At 43.5% G+C, this 12,674-nt stretch overlaps 1 protein-coding gene across 1 annotated transcript in view; it reads right to left on the bottom strand.

The window, feature by feature from the left end:
• The window catches only part of PDZRN3 (PDZ domain containing ring finger 3), a 245,409-nt gene that overhangs the window by 145,982 nt on the left and 86,753 nt on the right, over positions 1-12,674 (bottom strand). The window lies entirely within an intron of this gene.

Below are 12,674 nucleotides of genomic sequence, written 5' to 3'. Positions count from 1 at the left end.
TGTTCTGTAAAAGGAGTTTGGAGCCTGTGAGTCGATTCATTGGACTTAAAACCCAGGACGGGATAGTTTCAGTATTGTGAACTATATCTTTCGGGCAGATACCAGAGGGCACGCTTACCCTTCACTGGAACCTTTCTGTTTACCAGACACTTTTATTCTGGGAGTCTGGGAAACATTTTTGGACTAGAAGGGCTGATTTTTAGTTTAATATAAAACACTGCAAAAAGAAGACAGGGCTAGATACCACCATCCCTTCTTATAGTCAAGGATGCAAATGTATCAAAAATGTTGGCGACTACAGAAGTAGAGAATGGACTTGAGGACACGGGGAGGGGGAATGGTAAGCTGGGACGAAGTGAGAGAGTACCATTGACATATATACACTACCAAATGTAAAATATATTGCTAGTGGGAAGCAGCTGCATAGCACAGGGAGATCAGCTCGGTGCTTTGTGCCCACCTAGAGGGGTGGGATAGGAAGGGTGGGAGGGAGATGCAAGTGGGAGGGGATATGGGGATATATGTATACATATAGCTGATTCACTTTGTTATACAGCTGAAACTAACACAACATTGTAAAGCAATTATACTGTAATAAAGATGTTAAAAAATAATAAAATGGAAAGAAATGAAAATAAAAGTTCTATTTTAGGACTTCAAAAAAAAAAAAAATGTTGGCGACTAGAAAACAGTCAAGCTGGGAGACCTAAAAAAAATGGAAATTTAAGTAAAAGTAGAAGTATGTACATATTTTTCCTTCGTATAATACAGAACTCCTTTCTCCTACAGATATTCAAAATCAGTCTTTAAAAAAAGGCTTAAAAACTTCAGTGATGCGTATTACTGCCAGTAGCCTAAAAGAAATCACATGGAGATTCCAAGTTTTCCCTGATTAACAAATTAGCCCCTCTAAACACACCAAGTTCTGAAAAAGCCATGACCTCCGAAAGCAGGCTGTGACCTCCATGGGCCACTCATCACAGGCGGCCAGTGCTGGCTGCAGTGTGGTCAGGTGTGCCCTTGGGGATCAGAAAACCTCTTTATTAAAAATGAAAGAGAACTTGGTCTTCTCTTGTTGCTTTGATGTGAGATCAGCAATTTCTAATAAAAGGGATTTTTTTTTTTTTCTTCCTGAACAGGGCTACAGAACCAAAATCTGAATTTAGAAGGGTATGTTTTCACTGGCAAGCTCTAGTTTAATTAATTTCGATTTATAAAGGAATAGCAAAGGTTAGTGACACTGTTACCCAGGCATGCAAATTCAAAGTGAACATAATCCTAGTTTACATTTTGGGAAAATAGCCAGCGTGTCTCGGGAGGTGAAATGTACCAGAGAGGGACAAAAGATATGTGATTTCAATAATGTTTTTTTAAAGAAATGTTACCTCCTGTGGCAGATTCGAAAGGTATGGGTAGGCACGAAGGTTTCTTCGTGAAACCTTTTTGGTGGTCTGCGTGATGTTGCTCCGTTAAAAGCAGAGCAAATAAATTAGCATTCATTAATTTTATGCATAGCATATTTCAGCATTTACAATTGCGATGCTCTTTTGAGGGCTTCCTTGCTCAGAGTTATGACTCTGTTAAATCTTTTTTTTAAGAAAAAGAATTTATATAAAGGCAGAGGAACATCATGTTTTATGAACACATGTCAGGTTCTAAGGAACCAAGCCCCATAAAAGACCACTAAGGAAATATTTGGAGGCAGAACTTCAAAACTTCTCCTTCCTTCTGTTTTCCCACATTTGGGAGTGGAGAGGGGTGGTGCAATGTGGTCAGTTATAGGCATTCATGAAAAGGCTGAATCTCTTTCATGTTTATACAATTGAACATATGTAATAAAATAGAGAAAACACTAAAGCCACAGAGGCAGCTGCAGAATCTTTATTCAACTGACTGTGAAGAGATTTTAAGCTCAAAGTAGTCTTTACCAATAACCTTGGTCACTCATTTTGAGCAGCTACTCTACGTGAGTCCCTCGTATCCAGACTTTTCCCACCTCTAGACTTAGGCGTGATGTTGCGCCCCCGCTGAAGCCCTCTGCTCCCCACTTGTCACTTGGCTAACTGCAATTTATTTCTACATCTCAGCTTAAACATCACCCCCTCTGAGAGGCCCTCCCAGATTCGCCCCTCTCACTTGGGTCATCCTGTTTATTTCCTTCACAGCGCTTAGTGCAGCGTGCTGTCATTATGTTTGCTTATTTTCATCCTTTCTCTACTAGACTCTGAGCTTCCTGAGGGCAGAGACCCTCTATGCCAGTAGAGCACAGACATCAAAATGTCATGGTTAAAAATGCAGGTTTTAGATGTGGACCGTTGGGTTCCAATCCCAACTCCACCATGCACTAGCTGTGTGACCTCGGCAAGTTACTTAACCTCTCTGGGCAATGATTTCTTCCTCTTATGTGGAGATAGGGTTAAGAGTACCTACCGCATGTTTTCCATGGTTAAAATCCAATGTGATGATGCAAGTAAAGCACTTAAAATGACCCCTGGCACATAATAAGCACTTCATAAATAAGCACTATTATTATTTGCCACTGTATACCTAGTGCCAAGTACAGCTCTCATGCTAAAAGGTGCATCATAAATACCTACTAAATTGATACACTTTAATATAATTATATCAGAGTACTCTCACTACAATCCATGAAGTATTTCTACACCCACTTCACAAATAAGGGACTAGAAAGATTAGCAATGCCTTTCTCAGAGTCTCACAGCACTCTGGAAACTTCTATCTCCTGAGCCCCAGCCCCACCAGCATAAACCAAGGACATTATCTCCACTGCGTTTCTCCTGAGAGGGTTTCACATCCACCTGAGGTGGGCACGGGTGGTCAGAAACAAAGTACATACACAATAAACCTAGTAAGAACCAATCTATACTCATGAAACAATGTTTATTTGATTACAAAAATGGTGTGATGTGGATGCTCTCCTGTCCGGTCCTACAAACCCTTTGAGCCTCAGTTTTTACCTTCTGTGAAATGGGGATAATAAAAGTGAAAGGAGATAATATATGGAGAAGCCCCTGCCTAGGGTCTGGCATTAATCAGGTGCTCAAGAAAAGGCAGCTCCTGCTACTCGCTTCCTTCTCCTTCCCAGAGGATGTGAACCAGTAAATGATTTTTAAGGCCATAAGTTACACTTTATCCTAGATCTCATTAATTCAATGTTGAGAAACCATCAGAAATAGCTATTGTGCTTTCAAAGAACAGGGCAGCTAGAATGTTGACATCCTTGAATTTGCAATAGATACTATATGAGGTTGGGCTATTCTTCCTAAGAGTTTCTGAGCTCTCTTAACATATAATACGAAGAATCAAAAATCCCAAATCTGGGGGCTTCCCTGGTGGCGCAGTGGTTGAGAATCTGCCTGCCAATGCAGGGGACACGGGTTCGAGCCCTGGTCTGGGAAGATCCCACATGCCACGGAGTGGCTGGGCCTGTGAGCCACAATTGCTGAGCCTGCGCGTCTGGAGCCTGTGCTCCGCAACAAGAGAGGCCGCGATAGTGAGAGGCCCGTGCACCGCGATGAAGAGTGGCCCCCGCTTGCCACAACTAGAGAAAGCCCTCGCACAGAAACGAAGACCCAACACGGCCAAAAATAAATAAATAAAAAGAAAAAAATAATCCCAAATCTGGGGCATAAAAAAAAAAAAAATCATACATTCTGAGATATCCTTAGAATTCTTTGACTCATGAATAAAGTTGTTTCAGGGAAAGTGGCTGTCTTTCTTTGATCTATTTAAAGAATCTGCCCACTCCTAATATTAGAAAGATTTTTTTTTTTTTTTTACCAGAACTCTAGTTAATGGGGACTCAGCACTGGTACAAGAAAGACAAGGAGAATCCTAAACAATCATGGTTCATGTCATGTCCCAGACCACACAAGAAGACCACTTGACCTAGAAACCCAATGACGGAAATAAACCCCCGTTTACCCGGGTCGGGCAAAATGCAAACAACAGACAACTCTCCTCCCATGATGAGCCATCCTCGCAGGCAGCGTCCACAGGCTTATGTCTGCACACAACTGACCCAGACAAATCACTCATGCTGACTCAGAGCTATGAAGGTCAAGGTCAAAGGGCAGTGGGCTCTGGGGTCAAGGACCACCCACCACAGACTAAAGAGGCCGCGGGCAAGACCACTCATTACTGCTGTGGTTGGTTGCCTTGGATCCCTCCTGGCCTAGACTTGCCTAAGAAGCAGGTATTCTTTAGCAGCAGATTTTAAAACCTGCTGGTTAGGGGCTTCCCTGGTGGCGCAGTGGTTGAGAATCTGCCTGCCAATGCAGGGGACACGGGTTCGAGCCCTGGTCTGGGAAGATCCCACATGCCGCGGAGCGACTGGGCCCGTGAGCCACAACTACTGAGCCTGCGCGTCTGGAGCCTGTGCTCTGCAACGAGAGGGGCCGCGATGGTGAGAAGCCCGCACGCCGCGATGAGGAGTGGCCCCCGCTTGACGAGACTGGAGAAAGCCCTCGCACAGAAACGAACATAAATAAATGTTTAAAACATAAACATGAGCATAAAACACTGCCATAAATAAATAATAAATAAATAATAATTTTAAAAAAAAACAACAAACCTGCTGGTTAATTCTTCAAACACCCACTCCTGCTTTCTAGCCAGTGTGTTGAGAAGGTGAAACTGAATGATCTCCCTTCTGAAGGTCAGGGAGGGTTGCTAAGGAGTTTGCAGACTACTGCTGAAGAGAAAAGCATTTCAGTGGGAATAATGGCCAACAGGGCAAGCAGCAAGCAATTATCAATAAGGATTAGATAAATGCAATACGCAGGAGAGCTCTTGTTAAAGTTAGACAGGATAACGTGGCCCCGACGTTACTCCAAGGAGGGGCAGAGATGCATGCAGGACGCAGATGACTCAGAAAGCTGACCACCTTTCACATATAATCGTGAAGTAATGGGGACGATTCCAAATTCTGCTGATTTAAACATTCAATGCCATTCCTCACTCTATTTCTGGCTGCACTCCTAATTTTATTCACAGCATAAGAGGGCCATGTAGCAGGGATCAAAGCAAACAGCAGAAAGTAACAAAACGAAGCCATTTTCACAGACCAGTGAAATAGCATGGAACAGAATGAGGATTTCCCACGGGACTGGGGACCGTAGAAGGGCTGTACGTCCTGCACACAATCTGACGCTGAGGCCATCAATGCCTTTTGGAATAGAGAGGAAGAGGGATGGCCATGAGGAAAAGTGGATATTTTTAGTCTCAAGAACCTTTTTGAAACAAACAGCTGATAGGAATTGCTTTAAACCCTTGTAAGAAAGAAACAGCTAACCCAAAGGGAGAGAAAACTTTCTGACCAACCTATGTTCACTAAAAGAGCTCTAGCAAGAGTAATACACACTTAAAAATATGTAAGAGCTTTTTGTTTTATGTCCCCACAGCTAGAATGAGGGCTGCGGAATGAGCATTTGGACCTGGGGTCCATGAGTGCAAATACAAACTAAGCAACTCTGCTGGAATGAATTATACACAGTGACTTTCTACCTCAACTGGGCCTCATTCATTATCCTACTAAACGAGGACTTACAAACCTTACACACGTGACCTGAAGGGCTGCTGGGAGCTCTGATTCCTTGTTCAGGACCTGTAAGGCAGAGACCTTGGAAGGGCTCTGATGGTCGCCTCTGGCCCTCGTCACTGGCAGGTCAAAGCGCTCATCCAAGACATTAAGACAAAACTGAACTGAGGCCAGGGCACAGACCCATCCCTAGACGGGGATGCAGACAGGTGGCCCGTGGTCTCCGCTGCGTGCTCTTCACTACACTGAGTCCCCACCCTCCCTGTTATCTCACACCCCTGCTCGTCTGCACTGCCGCCTCTGGTGCCCGTCGCCCCTCACCTCACCCAATACAGCTCAGACTGTCCATTTCCAACTCAAGCTAGCAAATGCTGACTCTGTCCTCTGCAAAGCACCTTGTTAATAAGCAAGGGGGCTTTAGGGATGGGAAGTGGAAAAGGAAGATACAGAAACGGTATGACAGAGCCTGTCCTCAAGGGGATGGCAAGGCGTTGGCTGGGAAAATAAGAAACCTTTCTTTTTTAAAGATGCCTAGGTCTAACTATATCATCGTGATGGTCTTACTCATTAATTCTCAATTAAAAAAAAAAAAGGAAAGGAAAAAACAAAGAAGAAAAGAAGAAAAGGGAGAAAAGTGAAAAGGAAAAAAGCAAGAAATGAAATGAAATAAATGGGGCCTGGTCCTGACTTTCCTTAGGGAACCTGGGCTGCTTTCTGGTGATCACATCACTCTTTTCACAAGCCAGCTGGTCTGCCTTCCTGTCTATATCACATTAAAAATGAGAAGCAGAAAGAGAGAGGAAGTGGAAGGAGGAGATTTGTACTCAAAATCCAACGGTACGGAGAAGACCGGAAAAAAACACAAAACATAAAATTGTAGATGTGTGAACTCCCAAGTATAGTTTTGGGCTCTAAAGAGTAAAAGAAAAGCACCTGATGCAGTGACCCATCTCTGTTCTGCTGGGAGAGTCACGGACATTGGAAAAGATTTGCATTATAGCCACTATCTGTTCTTTAAGACAACAGGAAAGTAAAGTAATATTACTTTATGAAGAGTTTGATCAAACTGGTACTATTCAGGGCACTCCTGGAGAAAGTTTTCATTCATCTCCTGACAGCACAAGATCAGAACTGCCATGCTGCCTCAAGAACTATTCAGGCCGGAGTGAATTAATCCACAGGTGAAAATAAATGTTTCTCTTTGTGTGTTTTCTCCAGACAGAGGAGTTCAGAACATCAACCAAGCTGGGCTGTCTAAATCCTGCCACTTCACTAGATGCTCTAAATTGGGCAAGTCATTTCATCTGTCTGTGCTTCAGGCTCCTTATGTGTAAATAGGGGAGAGTAATAATACCCTCCTCATAGGATTGTTGTGAAAATGAAATGAATTCATGCCCTTACACCAAGGCCTGGCACATAAGCTCTGTAAGTGTTAGCTGTCAACATCATCATCATCATCATTAGCATGATTTTACTTCTCACCCTTTCACTTAAGCATAATTCCTTAAACGTCTGATAACCACCATGAAAGCCTAATGCAAAGCCACAGAACACAGAATCTCTTTACACTCTGGGGGTCAAATTTTGGCCTCACTGCAGTGGTTCTGTTCAACCATACTCCCTACCAGCCTGAAGTGAACTTGGAAATGCTGGAACAATGACCACAGAGATGTCTAGAGAGGTCTGGTTCTTTTACTGGGCACAGTGTAGACACTTTTTACGACTTAAGACTCGTGCAATAAAAATTAAGTGGTTACATAAGACCTCTACCAAATGACAAAAACATGATTATTTATTGGTTCACTACAAAATCCTTCAGAGAAATGGATGCTATAATTGAGAACTAGTTATTAAGAACCAATAACCTCAAGATCAATGCCAACATAGTCATGTTTTATGAAAACTAAGGTAATTCTTAGTTCCTTGAGAATTAAGGAAGAAATCAAAATAATCGTCAAAGTGATCTTGTAAAAAGTCTTGATATACCAGGTTATGCCAAATCTGGGTCTAACACAAGAACCAAATGGCCTACAAAATTGTAGGTGTCATTTAAAGTAGCATGTAGACCCTTAAATTGTAGTGAGAAAAATATAGATTAAATGTCACTTTTTAAAGTAAATTTAAGCCAGAAGTCTTAAATTTATTTCTTGGGGAGAAAATCATGGATATCTTTGATTTATAATCATTTCTTATACACCTCAAAATGTAATCAATCAAAACTCTGGAATTTTAAGGAAGAAATGTCATGAATTCATTGACTGGACCAGTGTTATCGACTGACACCACTTTTGTCACTGTACTGTGAAAAATTTAGCAGGTTGTGATGAAGACCAGATAAGGGGTATCGCTTTGAAGAGAAACAAGTCAGGGAAATGCAAATTTTTATTACTGGACTATAATTTTTAATTGTCTTTACTCGATCAAGAGTGCTGATTCTGTCCCAAAATATGTTTGGTAATCAATTATCCTGTTTGTTTTGGACCAACTGAATCCTGCCTTTTCTCTTGATTTCTCCATTGTTAGCTTTATGCCCTATTCTATTCATGGTACTACTACAATGTTCCCCCATTCATAATCTCTGTCATTACCATGTCTGCCTTTGTTACACTGAGGATGACTTGGATGTGTATCTATCCCCCCACCCACTCAGTGGATGACTGTAGGGGCTGAGGTTCTTGCCTGACCCAGTGTCCCAACCCCCTCCCCGAATGCCGTTTTTCATTAGTTGAGGACAAAGCTGCATTGTCAATCAAACAGATAGCCTCCCTGGAATGGAGGCACCCCTCTTCTTCAACCAGGGGTGTGCAAGGGGTTACCTTTGCTTGCTAGAGCCAAACACATCTTAAGGCCCATATGTAGCCTCCAAACTTCTCAATGCCATACAGAGAAAATATACATGCTGGCTCAGTGAATCCAGTCAGCCTAATGTCTAGACTGGGTGTTGGAAACACTTGAGGTCCCCTCAGGGAGCAGGCAAGAACAAGGAGGAGAGAAAGGAGCTCAGTGCACATATTCTCCCTGAGTGAATCCACCACCCCTCAGCTCCTGCTGGCTGTTGGCCTTGCATGGAAGAGTGGGGCAGATACAATGTTTCCAGACAGTCTCAATTTTCAAATAAAGCCAGAAACCCAGACTTCTCTGTAAAAATCTCTTGATTTTCAAATGTTGGCAACAAATTCCAAACATTTTTAAACACAATGGTCAATAAGCCAAACACTTCTTTTAGCCACATCCAACCTACAGACTGCCAGTTATGGAGATGAGTGCCCCAAAAGGTCAGGCAACCTAAGTAATCATTTCCATCTGGACAGTATTTGCAAAGGACCAACAAATAATGAGCACCTACCATGTGCCAGGCACCATACTAACTGCTTTCCATGAGTCATCTCATTTTGAACCTCATTACAAACTGACTGTAATATCGTTACCTAGGTTGAAGAGATAAAGAAAGACGCTTAGGAAAGTTAAGACCTTGTCTGAGTTTTGATAGCCAGGCCGGGACAGGGCTCGAACTTGAGTCTGCATGACTTTAATTTAATTAATTAATTTATTTATTTTTGGCTGTGTTGGGTCTCGTTTCTGTGCGAGGACTTTCTCTAGTTGCGGCGAGCAGGGGCCACTCTTCATCGCAATGCGCAGGCTTCTAAATCTGCATGACTTTAAACCCTACCTACCTCCCACTGACCCACAGGATCCACCTAGAAACAACAGTAGAATAAAGCAGACCTTGCAGGAGGGGCTTACTGTGCCCTGGGGACACAGCTGAGGTGGCATACGGATGTCTATGTTATTTGTTGGGTATACACTACCAAGCCTGCTGGTTGTGGGTCAGTGGTTTAACGCGGTCACCTAAATAGGGACAAGTAACAGTGTAATTGACCACGTTTCAAATTTATGATTCAGCCCTTCAGAGTGATGACTGCTGGCTGGTGTGCTGCTGGCCAGAGGAGGTCAGAAATCTGGCCCCTAACTAGATTTGCAAGTGAAATCACTCTTAATAATAACAATAGCAACAACAACAATAATTTTTAAAAAGGCAAACCAGAAAAATTTTTTTAGAAGCCTTTACTCAATGACACTTCCTTATAGCTCGAGGTTTCACATTTAACAAGTTGATTTTAATCTCCTTATTTCAACATCAAAGAAAGAAAAAAGGTTCAACATCAAATGGATCAGAAATGAAGTATTTTACAAAAAAATTCCAGTAACCTCATGCAGCACTCTTTCCTAATTACATGAACTTAATCAAGTTTCCATATTCCTTAATGCTTACTTTTGGCAAAAATTAAAGCAAAAGCAACTGAATCCAAAATTAGTGCACAAGCCAGCTGCGACTTGTATTTGCCTTAATTTGACTTGACAATAGAGCGATTGTGAAGGATATAGCTTCCTCCCACATCTTCCACCTCCACCCTCTCACTCTAACCATTTTCGAGAACAAACTTCCAGTTAGTTATATAGAGCTGCCCAACTACAAGAATGTTTCACCGTGTATCAATCCACTACCTATTTGCAACTCCAAGTGCAAAAAAAAAAAAAAAAATTGAGAAAACATCTATCCGTGAGATATTATAAACTCAAAGGGCAATTTTTTTATTTAAAAAAAAAAAAAAAAGCCTGGAATTGCGTGCGGCTACATTCCCGAATGCTTTATGTAAGGGGAGTGGCTTACTGGAACTGTCTAGGTGACACGTGCCACACAGCAGACAAAGTATCCACTAAATGTCCATAGGAACCACCGCTCTCTGTGAAAGAAACGGCTACCTCTGTAGGAGAAGAGGGAAGTTCTCACAAAGAACTTTCTTATACAACGTGAGAAGCCCAGGTGAGAGACAACCAAAGAAATCAGCTACAGAGGGTTCTGCTGGGCACCCCACCCCGCACCTTCTACTCCCTCACTCTGGAACATCCTTTGCCAACATCACCTCCATCTCCTCCGGGTTTCTGTTTCCATGTCACCTCTTCCACAAGGCCTCACCTGACCCAAGAGCACACTTAATGCCGACCCTCCACTCCCAAACTCCCGACCCCATTACCTTCACACTTTATCACAGCACTCAGCACCACCTCACATTTTGTCTATCAACTCATAGTTTATATCCTATTTATGCCCCCAGGAGAATGGCATGTCTATGAGGGCCGGACCTTGGCCTGTTTTTGTTCACTGTTGAGTCCCCAGTATCATACTTAATAAAACAGATTTTTTTTTCTTAATTTGGTCATGAGTTGTGCTCAAAGTCTTTTTTTCTTTTTTTATAAAGACAACTTTATTTATTTATTTATTTATTTATTTATTTATTTATTTATTTATGGCTATGTTGGGTCTTCATTTCTGTGCGAGGGCTTTCTCTAGTTGCGGCAAGCGGGGGCCACTCTTCATCGCGGTGCGCAGGCCTCTCACTACCGCGGCCTCTCCTGTTGCGGAGCACAGGCTCCAGACGTGCAGGCTCAGTAGTTGTGGCTCACGGGCGAGGCCGCTCCGCGGCATGTGGGATCTTCCCAGACCAGGGCTCGAATCCGTGTCCCCTGCATTGGCAGGCAGATTCTCAACCACTGCGCCACCAGGGAAGCCCAAAACAGATATATTTTTAGATAAAGTAATGGATATACAAGTGATAGTTCATTAACAATCACACCCGCTAGAACGTGAGTGCCTCAAAAGCAGGGCTCCTGTGTGTCTCAGTACCTACAACAATGCCTGACAAACAGGAACCAATGCCTGAATCAGTGGGTCAGTGAAGGCCACTCCCTGGTGTACTGGGCAGCTAAGCCAATTCCACTGGCCAGGCTGCCGTATTCTTCCAAGTTCAGCCAAGTCTCCGGTGGACCTGCAAGATCCCTATCTCCTCTTTTGGATCCTTGGAGGTGGATTCTGCGCCTAGTGAACCTCATCTTTTATGTGCTAATTTTATTTTAACTCTTAAAAGGGCACTGGTGAAGGGTACAGACTCATTCCAGTGGCCTCGTGAGACTGGATGTTGCTGGAGAGGAATATATTTATGGGAACCCAGGAGAGACAATGACCAGGTCTCAGGTGGTTCAGAAAATTATGGGTCAAGACTGACAAGGAGTCTGTGAACCTCAAAGCAGGGGCTCCTAGGCCTTGCCTGGGCAGCCCTGGAAGCTCCCGTTTTGCCACACTTGTCATGTATTTCCTATTTTTCTCCTCACTTCTTGTAGACGACACCTTTTGACACCAAGGATTCCTGGTCACTCTATGGCAACAAGGATCAGCACAGAGCGAGGAGTCCATGTCTGTCCCTCCCCTAGCACGTCCTTCAGTCTCCATCGGCCAGTATGAAACCCTTCTAGCTGACAAAGGGCAGCACTGAGGAAATCAATCTTGCCTCGCTGGGTGCAGCAGGCTCTACTATTGCTCAGACTATCTGCTGCCCTTCCTTGTCCTGGTGATGGCAGACTCACTCATGTCACTCACTAGGGAGATGGACGGGGAGGGAGCGTGCCCCTTCTGAGCAGAAGATTCAGGACCATCACCTGGTTCTGCACCGTGTCTTTCCCTTCTCCCTTGAGACCAGCAACGTCCCAGGTGGTAGGGGGGGGCACTCCTTCAGCCTGGGTCCTGGAAGGCTGATGACCTGGAAGAGAGCTGCTGCTGGCCGGAGAGGAATACATCACGAGAGCAAGAAATAGACCACTGTTGTTGTAAATTGCTGAGATTTTCAAAAGCTGTTACTGTAGCAGAGCTGATTCTGCGCAGAATGACAATGGCTTCACGGTAGTAATTGATTTCCTCACACTCCAATCCCTTCTTAAGATGTGTGAATAAGGTTAACAGTAACCAAAGCTTCCTCTTTCTACGTGGAATGGAGACTAACCAGAGCATCGGTAACGCAAGCGCCCAGCAACAGCAAAGGCCAACACAGTCCACGTATCCGTGCCCCCAACCCTACTCCTGATGCTTAAAATACGTTTGAAGTGAAAGCAAAAGCCCTCGAAAAAAATGCAAACAGACATACATCCACAGAACTGGCTTCCTGGGGAGAAATTATCTTGTGAAAGTTTCACCTGACAATTCACATGGGCAGATGGTTCCCTATTGGTCCATAACTGGAGTGACTGCATGCTTATAATCTGCATTTCTTCGACTGTCTAC

This window comes from Balaenoptera acutorostrata, chromosome 10, assembly GCF_949987535.1.
Source record: "Balaenoptera acutorostrata chromosome 10, mBalAcu1.1, whole genome shotgun sequence".
NCBI classification, from domain to species: domain Eukaryota; kingdom Metazoa; phylum Chordata; class Mammalia; order Artiodactyla; family Balaenopteridae; genus Balaenoptera; species Balaenoptera acutorostrata.
Note: the sequence above shows the minus strand (reverse complement) of the source record. Positions and strands in the feature narration are given on the sequence as shown.